General features: G+C 46.0%; 1 long non-coding RNA gene across 2 annotated transcripts in view; it reads right to left on the bottom strand.

Moving 5' to 3' along the window:
- LOC100579768 overlaps positions 1-16,292 on the bottom strand; it is a 309,638-nt gene that overhangs the window by 199,594 nt on the left and 93,752 nt on the right. Inside the window, exon 2 of one of the 2 annotated variants that reach the window (XR_004026205.1) lies at positions 12,487-12,896. This is a non-coding gene — a long non-coding RNA (uncharacterized LOC100579768). Of the gene's footprint in view, positions 1-12,486; positions 12,900-16,292 lie in introns of those variants that run through there. The other variant, XR_004026206.1, reaches the window with a different exon arrangement.

The raw sequence follows: 16,292 nt of genomic DNA, 5'->3' as shown, positions 1-16,292 counted from the left end.
ACAAAAAGAGGCAATGGGAAAAAGACTTCCTATTCAATAAATGGTGCTGGGATAAATGGCTATCCATACGCAGAAGAAAATGAAACAGAACCCCTATTTATCACCACACAAAAAATAACTCAACATGGATTAAAGACTTAAATTAAGACTTCAAACTATAAAAATCCTAGAAGAAAACCGAGGAAATACCCTTCTCAATATAGGCCTTGACAGGAATTTATGGCTAAGTCCTCAAAAACAATTGCAACAAAAACAAAAATTGACAAGTGGGGCCTAATTAAACTAAAGAGCTTCTGCAGAGCAAAAGAAATTATCAAGGGAGTAAACAGACAAGCTACAGAATGGAAGAAAATATTCACAAACTATGCATTTGACAAAGTTCCAATATCCAGAATCGATAAGGAACTTAAACAAATCAACAAGCAAAGAAGCAAATAATCCCATTAAAAAGTGGGCAAAGCACACGGATGGACACCGCTCAAAAGAAGACATTCATGCAGCCACCAAACATGAAAAAATGCACAACATCACTAGTCATTGGAAAAATTCAAATCAAAACCACAATGAGATACATTTCATACCAATCAGAATGGTTTTCATCAAAAAGTCAAAAAATAACAGATGTTGGTGGGCCTGTGTAGAAAAGGAGACACTGATACACTGTTGGTGGGAACGTAAATTAGTCCAGCCACTGTGAGGAGCAGTTTAGAGATTTCTCAGAGAACTACAAGTTGAACTACCATTTGACCCACCAATCTCGTACCTAGGTGTATACTCAAAGGAAAATAAATTGTTCTACCAAAATTACACATGCACCCATGTGTTCATGGCAGCACTATTCACAATAGCAAAGACATAGAATCAACCTAAATGACCATCAGTGGTGGACTGGATAAAGAAAATGTGGCACATATACACCAAGAAATACTATGCAACCATATAAAAGAATGGAATCATGCTCTCTGCAGCAACATGGATGCAGCTGGAGGCCATTATCAAAAGCAAACTAATGCTGAAACAGAAAACAAAATACTACACGTTCTCACTTATAAGTGGGAGCTAAACATTGGGTACACATGGGCATAAAGATGGGAACAATAGACTCTGAGGACTACTAGAAAGGGGAGGAAAAGAGGGGGACAATGACTGAATAATTATTGGGTCCTATGCTCAGTACCTGGGTGATGAGTTCCATCCTACTCCAAACTTCAACAGCATCTCATATACCTTTGTAACAAACCTGCACATGCATCTCTTGATTCTAAAATAACAAGTGAAAAAAAAAAAAGAAAATAGAACTTCAGCTCTGGAGCTCTGGTGTAGCTCCAGAACATGCAGCCTTGCACAATGCCTTGCACGCAGCCAGAACCGAGTATACACAATGACAGCACTAGAAATGACTTGTGAACTGTCAAAGTGCTTGATGCTCAGTGGTATCATTCAATTCACAGGTAGGGTGAACGACTATCCCAGTTTGCACAGGACTGAGGGGGTTCTCAGAATGTTGGACTTTCAGTGCTAAAACCAGGAAACTCTCTAGCAAACCAGGACAAGTTGGCCATTCTGTTCACAGGTATTATTTCTAAGGCCAAATGTGAACAGAGGTTACTCCTCAGTGGAGCATTATGGGGCTGTTTTTCAACCATCAACACATTTCTACACATTCTTAGTTTTCACCAAAGACCTTGTATTAGTGTTATCATCATGGGAAGTGTTGAAGAAATAAAAAGGTTATTTCATAGTATGCACTATCCATTACCAAATCCAAATTTTCTATTTCTAATCATATTTTTCTTAAAAAAAAAAAAATTACCCTTGGCCAGGTGCAGTGGCTCAAGCCTGTAATCCCAGCACTTTGGGAGAACAACGCAGGAGGATCGCTTGAGCTCAGGAATTTAAGACTAGCCTGAGCAACAGAGTGAGACTCCATCTCTATTAAATGTAAAATTAGAAATTAAAAAAAAAACTCTTCTCAAATTGTCTATTTTTAAACTTCCCTTGTGGCTGGACATGATGGTTCATGCCTATAATTCCAACACTTTGGGAGGCCGATGTGGGAGGATCACTCAAGTTCAAAAGTTTGAGACCAGCCTAGGCAACATATCAAGACTGTCTTTCTCAAAATAAAATGAAAGAAAAGAAAAGAAAAAAAAATCATCCCTTGTTCATTTCTGTCAGCTTTTTCCCAGAGCATTCAACTTCCTTCCAGCAGTTTCCCCCTCCTGACCTTTACAACCCTGCTGCCCTGAAGTGTCCTTCTGGGCCACCACAGGCATCTCAATCTTGTCTTTCCTAAAATGTGCCTGTGCTGTGGGCTTTGCTAGAAGCCCCAGATCCTGGCTGAGACAGGCTCATAAAGTGGTTAAAGTAACTCTGGGTCCCCCACCCCTCTTCCTGCAATGGGTCACTTGGGTAACCCCCAGTGAGTGAGGGCCAGAGCCAGACTCCAGCCAGCCCCGCCAGCAGCCGTCTGCAGCAAGCCCAACTTCCTCCTCAGCTCTCCACCGTGCATCCAACTCCCCAAAAGCCCACAGCAGTGGTGCCTGGGACCTCCATGTCCAGCCTCATGATATCCAGCCAGGCCCAGACAACGCTGTTGGCTTCTTCACAAGTGTCTTCTCAACAGCAATGTCTTCATTCACACCCCCACTCCAGGCCCCTATTTCTTTTTTCTTTCTGCTGCTTCTGCAAGGAGCCCCCATTATGTTGCTCCTTCTACGCCCAGACTCTGGACCTGCCCTGGCACTTGCCTTGTCCCCTTCCAGAATTCACCCCATTCAGACGTGTCATGAACTGGTACCTGGTGTCAGGCATGCTGACTGGCAGAGGGATATAGTGGTGAGCACCACCCACCCCTGCCTTCCAGAAGTTCCCAGCCTCTCAGGGAAGGAACCTAGGAAATAGTGCCAACTAGAGAGTCATGTGGCAACCTCCGGTCAGGCTGCAAATGTGCATGCTCTGTGCCCTGTACTCCTGGGACCGACATGCACCTGCAGCCCTGTGCCAGGATGCTCATGACAGCATTGTTTACAAAAGCAAAATTCTGGAAACAACCCAAGACTCTGTGGCACAGGGAATGAATGAACAAGCATAGTAGCATCATCTGCCCAGCATAATGCCGAGAGAAAAGAGGAAAGTGCAGACATCTTATACATTATGTCACCTATCTAAGAATTTAAAAACACACAAAATGGTGCTACCAGTGATCTTCAAATAGATTTGTAATGAAATTGTAAGAGCATGACCTGTCATACCCCAAGTTTAGGAGAGGTACTTGTATGAAGAAAAGGATGGGGAATGGGAGACAAGGCTCACAGACTTCCCATTTATCTTTTTTTTTTTTTTTTTTCTTTAAAGACAATGATCCAGGCTGGGTGTGGTGGCTCATGCCTGTAATCCCAGCACTTTGGGAGGCCAAGGTTAGGGGATCATGAGGTCAGAAGATCGAGACCATCCTGGCTAACACGGTGAAACCCCGTCTCTCCTAAATATATAAAAAATTAGCCAGGTGTGGTGGTACATGCCTGCAGTCCCAGCTACTCAGGAGGCTGAAGTAGGAGAATCGCTTGAACCTGGGAGGCAGAGGCTGCAGTGAGCCAAGATTGTACCACTGCACTCCAGCCTGGGCAACAGAGCAAGACTCCATCTCAAATAAATAAATTAAATAAATAAATAAATAAATAAGCAAATAAATAAATAAAATAAAAACAATGATCCAAAGCAAAGCATGCCACCTCATGAACACGTGCTAATCCATGGGTGGGAATACAGCTTTTGTTACGTTGCCCTTTGTGGCTTTCTGTTTTGTGTTTCAGAGCTAGATATTCACACTATGCAGAGATCACCCTGAAACTCCACAGCAGATTCTAGAATCCATGGAGGCTTTGGGAAAGACAGTGGAAAGCCGAGGAAGCCAGAGAGCTCCAGGCACTCACAGCACAAGAGGGAGGCGGACCACCAGATCATGAGGTCTCCACCGGTGCCTCAGCAGCCAAGCACTGCCTGGCCTGAAAGGAATGTGCTCTATGCCCTCACTTCCACCAGCTCCAGGCTCCCTCCCCGAATAATCAAGAGTCAGGCTCTGTTCTGCTCCCTTTTCCGGATGTCTCTGTGGATGAAATGCAATCCCACAGAGTGGTGTCATCCAGCTCTCAGGCAGTTTCCCAGAGGTGACTCATCTGTCCTCTCAACAAGCGCGTGAGGGGCACAAGACGAGGACTGTCACCCCATTGAGAGATGGGGAGCCACAGCCACACAGAAGTCCCAAGAACTGCCTGAGCTGACTCAACAGCCGGAAACTAGGACAGTCACAAAGCCAATCTGACTTCCAAATTTAAATGAGATTCAGGGCTTACTATGCGTCATGTTCAGAGAGGGGAGATGAACAACTGGCCAGTTTTACCTCCCAGATCATCTCATTTTCACAATAACAGGCTTCCCAAAGGAGCAAGCGAAGGCCCAGAGAGGCCAAGTGTCCTCCCTTAGCTCACAGAGCCAGAAAGCCTCAGGGATTTTCTAACATGCCTCAACAACCTCCCCAGAGCATTTCTCCATCAGGAAAACTATTTTTATTATGGGTATCCTTATTTTCCCTGCAAACGCGACAAGAAGCTTCTGGGGCCCCCCAGTGAGCAGAAAGCTGAGAGCTGGGGGCCAGCCAGTGTTTATTTGTTTATGCCATCATCTCCCACTGAACCCAGTCCCAAGCTACTGAGTGACTCAGAGACCTGACCACCAACAGCTGTTCTTTGGTTGGAGCCAGATAAGCCAACAGGGGGTGGGGGCGTCCATTGCACTTCCCAGTAATCAGGTGGGACACACTCTTTCTGTCCAGTACCCCCACCCCTTGTGGAGTGATAAAGGGTGACAGACAGATGAGAAGGAAAGACCCCCATCCCCAGCAACTGCACTGGAATTCCAGCTATCAGCACGTGGGCACTATTTTAACAAGGCTGCAAGACAGAGAGAGAGGAAAGAAGCCCCCATGCCACCACCTCACCCCCACCACAGGGAAATAATCTGCCTCCTGGGAAGGTGAGAGGGAAGAGAGCCACCAGGGCCACTGGAATATAGGTTCCAGCCAAGGCCACCCTGAGGCCCAGAGTCTCAGGAATGGGCCATGGTTGGCTCCAGTCTAGTGTGGCCCATCAATTATGGTGACTTCACTGCCCCAGTCTGGTCTCTAGCGTGATAAGCGAAGGCACTTCCCTGCCTAGCTTGGTCTCCAAAGCCTTTTCCCTGAAGGTTCCCTGAGCCAGAAACAGAATGTATCTTAAGGCTTTACCTGTCCTCAAAAGCCTGATCTCTGGATCCTACTCCACTCATTTTAACTGAAAACATCACTCAGGTCCAAAGGACAGAATAATGAATCTTTCTTTCCTTTCTTTTCTTTCTTTACATTATTTTCTTTCTTTACAGTCTTTTCTTTCTTTACATTCTTTTCTTTCTTTCTTCCTTCCTTCATTTCTTTCTTTCTTTCTTTTCTTTCCTTTCTTCACGTGGGTACAAAGGACAGAGTATCTTTCTTCACTCAGGTTCAGAGGACAGAATAATGAATCTTTCTTTTCTTCTTCCTTCCTTCCTTCCTCTCTCTCCTTCCTTCCTTTCTTTTTCTTTCTTTCTTTCCTTCCTTCCTTCCTGTCTTTCTTTCTTTCTTTCCTTCCTTCCTCTCTCTCTTTCTTTCTTCCTTTCTTCGTTTCTTTCTTTTCTTTTCTTTTTTCATGCAGGTACAAAGGACAGAGTATCTTTCTTCACTCAGGTCCAGAGGACAGAATAATGAATCTTTCTTTCCTTCTTTCCTTCTTTCTTTCTTCCTTCCTTCCTTCTTTCCTTCCTCTCTCTCTCTTTCCTTCCTTTCTTTTTCTTTCTTTCCTTTCTTCCTTCCTTCCTGTCTCTTTCTTTCTTTCTTTCCTTCCTTCCTTCTTTCTTTCCTTTCTTCCCTCCTTCCTCTCTCTTTCTTTCCTTCCTTCCTTCCTTCCTTCTTTCTTTCTTTCCTTCTTTCTTTCTTTCTTCATTTTTGGAACTGGTCCTTCTTCCAAACTTCTCACATAGCCCCTTACTCTGCTCTTCCTATGGACAGCTGAGAATCATTTTCCAACTTTATCAAATATGCTCCCTTCTCTTAAGATAGCCTGCCCTGGCTGCTTCCTATGTCTTTCGCAGGCTAACTAGGCGCTGTAGGGAACAGGCCCAAATGCACCCATCCGGCCCAGATATCCAAGAGGCCAAGGCCACGGTCCTGCACCACAGCGTGAGAGTTCTTCTTTGCAGTGCCTACATACCTATGCTTGCCCCAAAACTCACTCAGGGATAACGGGGTTGGGGAAACGGTGGAAGGTCAAACAGAGACCCTCTTGGAATCTGTTCCCTTCATTAACTTTGGAATTCCACAGGCCAGTGTTTTCTCAAGACTTGTTACACTGAATACTCCCCCAGGAGGAGGGGGCTGCAATCTTCACACCCACAGGATCTAGCTGGGAAAGCCAGGAGACAGCTTCATGGGATGAGGTCAGCCACCACCCGCCCAGCCCCCAGGTGGAGGAACTAACATTTAGAGAGCAAATACTAAATAGCTAGCATTAGAGTAACAAAGAGAGATTCAGAGGTGTTATGGTTTGCAGATGAAGAAAGTGAGGATCAGAGAGATTAAAACACTTGAGCATATTGGGGCCTGTGGGGCGGGGCCGGGGGAGGAAAGGCATCAGGATAAAAAGCTAATGCATGCTGGGCTTAATACCTACGTGATGGGGTGATAGATGCAGCAAATCACATGGCACACGTCTACCATGTAACAAACCTGCACAACCTGCACAAGTACCCCAGAACTTAAAATAAAATAAATACATACATAATAAATAAAAATAAAATAAAATCCCATATACAGAAAAAAATAAAAATAAAAACTTGAGCAAGATCACATAGCAGGTATAAAACAGCAGACCTTCAAAACCTGATTTAGTTTTGTTCTAAAAACCACACTCTTCAAATAATTGTAGCTATCAGTCAAAGAGGGCCAAGATTTCATGACACAACCACTCGAGGTGGGACGCTGAGTGACTGTCCCTGGAGCCCAGGCCTGCTGGACCAAAAGCCCACTCAAGTTAGCATTGAGGCCTGTGTGTAATTCAGGGACGGAACAGTGTGTCCAATACTGTTCTAAACTGACCTCCCAAAACTCTCTAAACTGACCTTCCAAAACTGTCACTGAGACCCCTCCTTGTCAATGCAGCACCCCCTGCCAAAATGCACACGCCTTTACATTTTACTATGTATGGATATCAGAGCCTAGGACATAGTAAGCCCTCAATAAATGTCTGCTAAATGAACAGTAAGGGAACTAGCCGTGTGAAGGCCATCTTCTAAGTTTTCTGTAAAAGCCTAATGAAAGCACTGCACATATACTGCTTAACAAGTCTCACAGAAATATTACATCTTGTAACAATTTTTTTTTCAGTGTTTATGATCTAGGAGAAGTTTCTGCCTTTCAAAGACAAACATGTTTCCTTTATTTAGGCCAAGGACAAACTACAGCCTGAAGGCCCATTGCCAGTTCTTGTAAATAAAGTTTTATTGGCACACAGCCACACCCACTCATTTACATATTATCTATGGCTACTTTCCAGATACAAAGGCAGAACTGACAAGCAGAACAGAGCTGTGTGGCCTGCAAAGCTGAAAACATTTATCACCTAACCCTTGATATAAAAAGTTTGCCAGTCCTTACTTTAGACACAAATATAACCTACTTAGCATGTTGTGCTAACTAGGAAGCTCAGAGCTAAATGTAATGTTAAATTTTAGTAACTCATTCATCTTCAATATTTTTTATACCTTTATGCCTATATGCTTTGATCTTCTAATCCCATTTGAAAATTTTATTTAAAAACTAGTATTCCCTGAGTACATATTATATGCTTGGCACTGAATGAAGCCTTTTAATATGCTCTCTTATTTAATTCTCACAATAAACTCATGGAGTAGGTAATATTATCTTTTATTTATTTATTTATTTATTCATTTGGGAGATGGAGTCTCACTCTTTTCACCCAGGCTGGAGTGCAGTGGTGCAATCTCAGCTCACTGCAACCTCCGCCTCCCAGGTTCAAGTGATTCTCCTGCCTCAGCCTCCCGAGTAGCTGGGATTACAGGCACACGCCACCACGCCCAGCTAATTTTTCTATTTTTACTAGTGGTGGGGTTTTGCTACATTGGCCAGGCTGGTCTTGAACTCCTGACCTCAGGTGATCCACCCACCTCGGCCTCCCAAAGTGCTGGGATTACAGGTGTTAGCCACCATGCCCAGCCCTGATCTTTGATTTATTGAGAATAAATGAATGAAAAGAATAAATGAATAAGTCACCAATCGATTGCATAGTGGAAACATTTATTATTTCATAATTCAATCCCAGATAATAATTAACTCAGGAATTGACTGAAAAACCTTTGGTGCTCAATGACTGTAACAGGCAGGACTCAGATAGTAACTGCAGGCAATTTGACCCAAATTATAGGATTATAAAGTGCTATCGTTCTGGGATCCTTATTGTTTTCAATCTAGCTTCAGACCAAGCTGTGCAGTCACTTCATTATGAATCTTCAGGATTTGGGGAGAATCAGCAGACATGACACAGAGCTACTACTCAAGTCACAGGCTCAGACACTGCCTCCAGTGGCGTGGCCAGAGCCACACAACCAGAGTACCGCAGACAGAAACAATTACCGACGCCCCAATATAGTCCTCTTCAGGAGGACTAGGTCCACATGTCACTAACAGTATTTTTGAAAAGTTGACCTTTTCTTAAGTACCAACATCCTAAGCAGTATTATCTGCAAAATCACAGGTCTCACGTACCAATTGTTGTCTTTTTCTAATTTGAGTTAAACACAAAACAACTTTTTTATTCTTATCTATAACCTGAAATCATCTTGCATTGCTCATCGGCATGCTTTGAGAAACACTGGCTGGACAGGAGTAGGGGTGTCGAGGCTGACAGACGGGAATGCAAACACCAGCTTCTCTGCTCTCTCCATCAGTAACCATGGCAGCTTTCTCACTGAATCTCAGTTTCTTCATATGTGTAAGGAGGAGACGCATCCCCCTTGCCAGATTAGAAGGTGAACTGGCACATTCCAGGTATTCATACATACCAGCTGTTAAGCAACCTTGGGCTGTTCACTGAAGAACCCCTGGAGATGATCATGTCACAGCCTTTCCCTCATGGCCACCCTGGGTAGACCATCAGGGGCTCCAGGTACCGTGGGGAACAGGTCCAAGATGCCAGACCATCTCCAGGAACCCGGCCAGGATTGTCAGTGTGGGTGGCAGGGCAGCCTGTACGACTAGAGAGTGTGCTGTGAATAATTCCAGGAGCCCATCAAGTGACAACAACACAGGTTGGGACTGCTGTAGCAGCAGCCAGGGATAACAGGGCTCTTCTCAGTGGCTGAAGGCAGGTTTGTGACATGAAATCAGAACAGCAAGCTCCTGCACCATGAGTAGAAATGCAAACTGTTTAGGCAAAAGTCCAGGGAAAACTGGGAGAGCCAGCCTTGGAGGCATGATGCACCAGCAGCACCAGCACCCACCATCTGATTTATGAGTGTGGGAGCCACTAGGCCTGGCTTGCCCAGCTACATCCTCATGTACACCTGTCGTCCCAGAGTAAGTGATATAGCGTCCCTTTCACTCTCAAGTCTCCTGGCTGAGAAGAGAAATTAGCCAGTTTTTCTATGAATGAATGTACTAAGGCCCAAAAGGAGAGGTAGTTTGCCCAAGGTCACAGTCACCAGTGGCCAAGAAGGGAGAATGTGCGTCTCTCAGCTCCAGGCAATGTTGTGCAGTGGCTTTGGAGTCAGACAGGGCTGTCCAAATGCTGCCTGTATTCCCTGGGGACACTTGATTTCCCTCTGGGTGCTCCAGTTACTTTAACAGTAAAACAGGCAAGGCAAGGTGGGTCACGCTTGTAATCCCAGCACTTTAGGAGGCCGAAGCAGGCAGATCACTTGAAGTCAGGAGTTCAAGACCAGCCTGGCCAACAAAAACTAGCCAGGCATGGTGGCGCACGCCTGTAGTCCCAGCTACTTGGGAGGCTGACACACGAGAATCACTTGAACCAAGGAGGTGGGGGTTGCAGTAAGCCAAGATCGCGCCACTGTACTACAGCCTGGGTGATAGAGCAAGACTCAGTCTCAAAGAAAACAACAAAAACAAAACAAAACAAAAAACAGTAAAATGGATAATGACCATAATGGTGCGCATCTCTTAGCTCTGTTTTGAGGTTTGAATGGAAAAACATGTGCTATGTGCCCTGTAGAGAGCATGGCTTAATAAATGGGGATTATTACTACATCAGCATCTTTGCTGACACACAGAAGGAATCTTATTCATTGCCATAACCATTCTGTGTCCTTTGGTGCCCGAGCCCACTCTAGCCCTACCGTGAAGAGTGAGAGATAACCCAGACCACCACAATTGGGTTGTTCTAGGCAGTAACTGATAAAAGGGGAAAAAACAGAGCTATGGACCATGTGATAAGTGAGGCACAGCTGCCACCACGATAGGGTGTGGGGAGAGGGCAGGAAGGGGTGAGAGAGGACTGGGAAGGCACAAAGGAGTGGGGAGTATGCTGCCTCTGTCTTTCCCAACTGACCCCCTCCCATCCCAGGACCTCTCTGCTAACCACTGTGAGCCTCTCTCCAGACCCTCAGCAGCCCCCCGAAATGGCTCCTCTGTCTGCCCCTACGTGACCACAGTCAAGCACGGCCCAGCACCTGCTGCAGCTCACCGTCACACACACTCTTCCCAAGACCGCAAGGAAAAGTCTTCAGCTGAAGGGGCCTGGTTCGGTGTAAAACACGAGGCAGTTCTCAGCTTCTGGCTCTGTCTTCTCCTGGATAAATAACCTTGGGGAAGGTACATGGCCCCTCAGAGCCTCCAAGCACTCAACTGTATAATGGATACACCATTGCTCTCCTAGTGGGATTGCTGGGCTAAGTCATATATATACTCAATAAAAGAGTGTTTCCCTTCTGTCTGACCTTTTCAAAGAAACCAAGAGAAAACCACGGAGAGTCACCATATTTGATCAAGGCAACTGTGATGCAACAAATAAAATGCCTACTATATGTCTAGCCTGTGAGCAAGGCAAATGCACTTCCTCAACTCAGAAAGATTACTTTCTAGTGTGAGAGAAAGACATGAAACCCAGTAACTTGCACAGATGAATATACAATTAGAACATATCTAAGAGCTATGGGTGAGAACAGCATATAACACCCAGAGGGACATTATTTACTTTAGGAGGTCAGGAAAGCCTGTCTGACAAAGTGCTGTCAGGCATGAGCAGAATTAGGAATCCAATCAAAATCAGACTCAAGTCCCCGCCCCAACTGTGGTCTTGGCCACCACATGCCAGGTGGCCTCAAGTGGTCTGAGAGCTGGATCACTTGCTGTTTGAGCTGCAGCTCTCCTTCAGGCAGCTTGGCACCACTCATCGCTCAGAGCTAGCAGCCTCCCAGGCCACCAGGCCTGGACCTGAGAGGCCAGTCCTTCCACTTGTCAGCTGCAGAACTGCAACAGGCCTTTGTGGCCAACCCAGCTGCTCCCCCCCTCCAGCTGGCATGAGACTCCATTTCCTCATCTGCCACTGACTTGTCACTCTGCCTTCCCATGGGCTGCAGGGAAACTGTGACCTTTAATCAACTGTCCACGCCAACCAGCTGTGCCCAGGCCAGAGTCCAGCACTGCCTCCCTGGCTCTGCTCAGAAAGATCATCAGAGCCAAGAAATGTCCACTATCCCCAAAAGCTACCCCCAGCCAACATCACCCACCACATGCTGAGTGTCTGTCATGTGATCAGCATTTCAATGTCTACTTGGCGATCTTCAACTCCAGTCCTGTGACGTGTGATAATACTTAACCCTTCACTGCAGGGAAAGGAATCCATCAGTCTGCATGGAGGCACGCAGTGTGTATGTGTTAAAGAGTCACACCCAGGCCTGTCTGCCTCCACATGCATCTGCCCACATACAACCCTCACAGTACCAGCCATATGGCCTTATGTTGTTCCTAGCTCTGAGCGCAGAGCCAAGAAATTATCCCCCCATGCATATCTTTCCATTGAATCTCTCATGTCTTCATTCATTAACAATCCTGTCTTAATTTACCCTTTCTGCAGTATGAGAGACTGTGCCAAATGCCACACAATGTCTTAAGGACACAGAACCAACAGCAGAGGCACTTTATAGGGAGGTAGATGGCGACAGATACGTAAACTGGGAACATCAGAAAATGGTGACAGGTACAATAACACACGTCAGGGCAGGGAACAGTAACGGGTTCCAGGAAGGACCTCTTTAGTTCCATCTGTCTCCCCCAGGCACCCAGCATCACACCAACCAGACAGAGGGTGCTCATTAAATGCCACCTCATTGAGACAACCAGCCACATCCCAGTGAACTCTCCGCCACCAGCCAGGACAGCCTCACCTCAAGCCCAGCTGAGCGCCGGATGGAACGTGCATCAGATGCTTCACCAGGAAGAGTCGGGGTCTTACATTCCATAGGGAGACCCAAAGGAAGTTGGCAGAGATCTAAGTAAACAGAGATCTCAACCCTCGCAGCCAGCTGTGGTCCTTCGTCCCCCATGGACATCCAAGCTGTAAGAATCCGTGAGGCATTCAGCCAGGGCCTCCCTTAAAACCACTTTTAGTATCCTGAAATGTGCCGGATGTGTGTCATTCCTGTACATGGTTCCACCAGCGTTATTCCCCAGACCACCAAAGATCACTGTAAATCCATCAGGCTCATTAAATACTTGAACGAAGCTCCATGCAGCTGACAGGCACCGCCATCTTGAGGGGCATCTTTTTAATCTCCTTCTGGCCAAAAGATCAGGCCTGCAACAGGGAAGAAGAAAAAGACAGTCTTGTCACAGTCACTGACCCAGAGCAGTATTCAGTCACTCTTTCCTCCTTGTGTTTGGCCCTAACAGAGTGTAACTCACTAAAAATAATTCTCCATAACTGGTAACACATGAAGTTGAGACCGGCATCCAGGGAGGCCTTCAGGTGAGAGCTACCTCCCCTGCAGTACCAAGGACCTCTCAGACAGGGAACTGCCAGCTGCTCATAGCCTCAGGACCACCCTGGGAGGGGAGAGGAGGCTGTGGGGCGTCCATTATAAAGTTGAGGGGAGAATGTTTGTGACTGGCTTAGAAAGCTGACAGCAAGGCCAGGCCTGGCGAACAGCCTGGGCTCCCCTGCAGGGCTGAGAGGTCCCTGCAGGGAGCTGAGGGGTTTAGGGTCAGCTGGTAGGAAGTAGTTCTTTGTTTTGTTTCTTTTTAAAGACAACCACACAACCCTGGCCTGGCTCCAGGCCTTGTCCTGCACTGTGAGCCTCTTCAGGGCAGGGCCTAGGACCTGTTCTGTTCTTATTCATTCATTCAGTAATTACTGAGCACCTGCTAGGTACCCAGCACTCTCCCAGCAGGAGGGCAATAGCTTTGTCTTCCCAATCCAGTGTATTTAAATTACCCCAAAGATAACTGAAGGACAAATTGATCCACAATGCCTAGGGCTGGAGGCTCAATATTCCCCAGCCACCCAATGATAACAATAACTGTCCTTTGGGGAATGTGTATGATGTACCTGCTAAAAACTCTGGCCTCTCCATCTGATATGATCTCTCAAACATCCTGGGATGCCTGCCCCTGTTTTCCAGATGAAGAAGTGGAAGAACACAACCATTCTACTTCAGACTAGTAAGAGAGGAGCCTAAATCGGAAGCTGGACAGTCTGTCTCCCAAGTCTGTGCCCTGATCCACTGCTCTAAGTTACCTAGCGAGGGATTCCTGCCCAGAATGGCCGCAGCTAAAACTTACTTCCAGGCTTGCTGCATGTATGAAACTCTCATTTCATCCTCACAAAAAACTATGTGTTGTAGATTATTGTTAACCGACTTTAGAGATGAGAAATTTGAGGCCCAGAGAAGTGAAGCAACTTCCACAAGGTCACACAGCTTTAAAAAGAAAAAGAAAAATCACAGAAAAAGGGTTTGAGGCTGGGCGTGGTGGCTCACGCCTGTAATCCTAGCAATTTGTGATGCCGAGGCTGGTGGATCCCTTGAGGCCAGGAGTTCAAGACCAGCCTGGTCAACATGGTGAAACCCTCTCTCTACTAAAAATACAAAAATTAGCTGGGTGTGGTGGCGCATGCCTGTAATTCCAGCTATTTGAGAGGCCGAGGAATGAGAATCGCTTAAACCAAGGAGTCGGAGGTTGCAGTGAGCCAAGATCACACCACTGCATTCCAGCCTGGGCCACAGAATGAGACTCTATCTCAAAAAAAAAAAAAAAAAAAAAAAAAAAAGAAAGAAAGAAAGGAAAAGGGGTTTGAAACAAGGCGGACTGGCAGACTGGCTCCAAAGCCCACGAGCTTGACCACTGCTCCAACTTCCATCAAAAGCAACGATTACTGCCAAAGAAATGTTTACAAACGTAGTGGTTTAAAACAGAAAAAGAAATAAAAAATAAAACAGCACACATTTATGATCTTACATTTCTGGAAGTCTGACATGGGTCTCACTGAGCTAAAATCAGGATTTTGGGAGGGCTGCATTTCTTTCTGGTGGCTGAGAGGGAATGCGTTTCCTTGCTTTTCCAAGCTTCTAAAGGCTGCCTCATAGGCCTTGGCTGTAGCTTCTTCCTCCATCTTCAAATACAACACCAAGGCATCTCTTTGACTCTGCTTCTGTGGCCATATCTCTGTCTCTGAATAACTCTCTGCCTCCCTCTTCCACTCATAAGGACATATGTGATTATATTGGGCTCACCCAGATGATCCAAAATCATCTGTCCACCTCAAGGTCCTTAGCCTTACTAGCATCTGCAAAGTCCCTTTTGACATGCAACATATTCACAGGTTCTAGGGATTCGGATGTGGACATGTAGGGGAATGTTATTCTGCCTGCCATACAAGAATAACAGAGGGCACCCATCTCCTGTTTTAAGAAGTCTTCCGTGAGGAGGCACCACCCATTCTCAAAATGGAAATCAAGCTAGCTGCCTCACCCTGCCCACAATGCACACAGCCACACACACTTGCGGCAGCTAGTGAAGAAATCACAAAGGAAACAGTAAGGTACGTTTTCTTCTTAAAAAACATATCCAGCCGGCCGCGGTGGCTCACGCCTGTAATCCCAGCACTTTGGGAGGCCGGGGCGGGTGGATCACAAGGTTAGGAGATGGAGATCATCCTGGCTAACACACCCGTCTCTACTGAAAATACAAAAAATTAGCCAGGTGTGGTGGCGCATACCTGTAATCACAGCTACTCAGGAGGCTGAGGCAGAAGAATGGCTTGAACCCAGGAGGCAGACGTTGCAGTGAGCCAAGATCGTGCCACTGCACTCTAGCCTAGGTGACAGAGTGAGATTCAGTCTCAAAAAAAAAAAAAAGAGAGTGAGATTCTGCATCCAAGTTGGGTTTGACCCCAAAGCTGTTTTCTTTCCATTCTGAGACACACTCTTTCTTATTTAAATAAGACAGTGTTTCTAGGCCAAGCGTGGTGGCTCATGCCTGTAAATTGCAGCACTTTGGGAGGCTGAGATGGGTGGATCACCTGAAGTCAGGAGTTCGAGACCAGCCTGGCCAACATGGTGAAACCCTGTCTCTTCTAAAAATATAAACAATTAGCCAGGTGTGGTGGCAGGTGCCTGTAATCCCAGCTACCTGGGAGGCTGAGGAACGAGAATCACTTGAACTCGGGAGGTTGCAGTGAACCGAGATTACACCATTGCACCCCAGCCTGGGTGGTAGAGCACAGCGTGAGACTTTGTCTAAAAAAATAAAATAAAACAAATAAGACGGTGTTTCTAGAAAGTTCAAGAAGGTTCTGGCAATGGTTGAGTAGTTCCTATTGAAGCAGTTCCCTGGTAGATAGCAACTATAAACTCTGAACAAATATTTTTTAAAAATCAAAAATCTAGGCACCAGATGACCAAAAGTAGAACATTCTGGAGCGTGATCAAGACTTGGACACTCAGCAATCCAGTGAATTCCTGCTTTTGGTCAATTTTAGCCCGAGAGTAGGTCCAGTTCTGCAACAACATGTGAGTGGCTAACACTCAGATGGTGTTGCTGCACTAAAACATCAGGACAGAGATCAAGGCAACACAACAGGTGAAAGTGAAAGAAGAAATCCTGGTAAAAAGAGAGTTTCCAAAAAGGGGAGTTCAAATTCTGTGTACAAATGTTCCCTAAGTCACTAAGTGACTCCTGAGCCAAGTTTGCATGC

Source organism: Nomascus leucogenys, chromosome 16 (assembly GCF_006542625.1).
Source record: "Nomascus leucogenys isolate Asia chromosome 16, Asia_NLE_v1, whole genome shotgun sequence".
Lineage (NCBI taxonomy): Eukaryota > Metazoa > Chordata > Mammalia > Primates > Hylobatidae > Nomascus > Nomascus leucogenys.
The sequence above is the reverse complement of the archived record's forward strand: the minus strand, read 5'-3'. Positions and strand labels throughout refer to the sequence as shown.